The 1,486-nt window shown below is 37.7% G+C and overlaps 1 non-coding gene across 1 annotated transcript; it reads left to right on the top strand.

Moving 5' to 3' along the window:
* The first annotated feature begins 1,020 nt into the window (after window positions 1–1,020).
* On the top strand, window positions 1,021–1,131 carry trnal-caa. Its single transcript has 2 exons — window positions 1,021–1,058; window positions 1,086–1,131. It is a non-coding gene; the product is annotated as a tRNA-Leu (tRNA).
* The last annotated feature ends 355 nt before the right edge of the window (window positions 1,132–1,486 follow it).

Genomic DNA, 1,486 nt, shown 5'->3' with positions numbered 1-1,486 from the left:
TAAATACCTGTACTCACCTATACACACATCAACAGTCAACTGTAGTAAGGACTCATAGTGTGATATAATAGCCCATGCAGTATCATAAGTTATCATTATATCTGTTAAGTAAACTGAGGCACATATTGATGTGTTTATAATAGAGTATGCTTCATCATAATGTGCCATTGTTGGTGTTAGGTAAAGTGTAATTATTTTATACATGTATGAAAGAATCTATCCTGCATCATAAGTGATTAATGCCCACACATGCAACAATACTTTGAAAATACAGTACATTTAAAAGACAGAAATCTGACACCCTCTCACATCCACAGACAATATGTCAGAAGTCAGAGAGTTTTTAAGCACAGGATCAGATTTTAAGTCCCTACTCCACTACTCAAGAGCATCCATAAGACCCTTGAATGTCCTCATAATGCATTATAGATGTAGTCTTTATAGAAAGTGCTACTGATTTTTTTTTTTTAATGAATGGCAGGAGTCTGGAACAAACTTCCCTATGGGGATTTAAACGTGTATCAAGTGTAGTCATCTTACCTTGCCTTACCTTTCCTAAAAGGAGGATTGGTACAAAAAAATTGTGCAGTTCTTAATTAGTGTCCTTCTGTCCTTTGCACTTCCTGTCCCAGATCAGAGTTCTCTTTTGACAATGTAAAGTTTTGATCACCAATATTTGCTGCAAGTGTGTAAAGTAACATTTTGCATTGTCATATAATTACAGGGGTGTTCAATTTCCTGTAAACAGTCTAAGAGGGCAATGCTGCAGTTTGATAAATGTAATTTTCACTAAACAAGGTGATTCACCCGTTGGAATACTGACTTCCCACTCGCATGTGCATCTGTGTTTTTATTGCTCGACTGTGCACAAATTAAACAAAGGTGAACTCTGGATTACACTGAAAAATGATACACAAGCTTGAATTTAAGCGTCATACAGGCTTCAGGCAGGAAGTTAAAGGAAAAGAAAGTGAATATAGCCACGATAGATATGTAATGTAACTGTATCAGCTGCAATGTGTCAGGATGGCCGAGTGGTCTAAGGCGCCAGACTCAAGGTTGACAACCTTCCATTGAAACGGGACTTCTGGTCTCCGAATGGAGGCGTGGGTTCGAATCCCACTTCTGACACATACCTTTACAGAATTTCCCTTGGGATGAATAAAGTATTCTGATTCTGATGATTCTGAATGTCTGAACTCACCATATGGGAACAGGGCCTTTAAAAAGAGCTCTTAGTCAGACTAGTTCTCAGGAAAACAAGTTTGCCAAAAATTTGACAGTCAGATCATTCCACATACCAGTATTTGTAATTAAATCTGGTCGCTATTACTTTTTATAATATATACTGTCAAAGTATCATGCAATATAAGTCAAAAAACAGCTATCAGAGGTCTTGACTAACCTCTACGTTAAAACAGGAAGCTGTAATAGACCCAGGAGGGAACCTCACCCTGTTAGCATTTTATAGCAATCTCCTCCCCTC

The sequence above is a fragment of the Plectropomus leopardus genome, chromosome 15 (assembly GCF_008729295.1).
Source record: "Plectropomus leopardus isolate mb chromosome 15, YSFRI_Pleo_2.0, whole genome shotgun sequence".
In the NCBI taxonomy this organism is placed as follows: Eukaryota; Metazoa; Chordata; class Actinopteri; order Perciformes; family Serranidae; genus Plectropomus; species Plectropomus leopardus.
The sequence above is the reverse complement of the archived record's forward strand: the minus strand, read 5'-3'. Positions and strand labels throughout refer to the sequence as shown.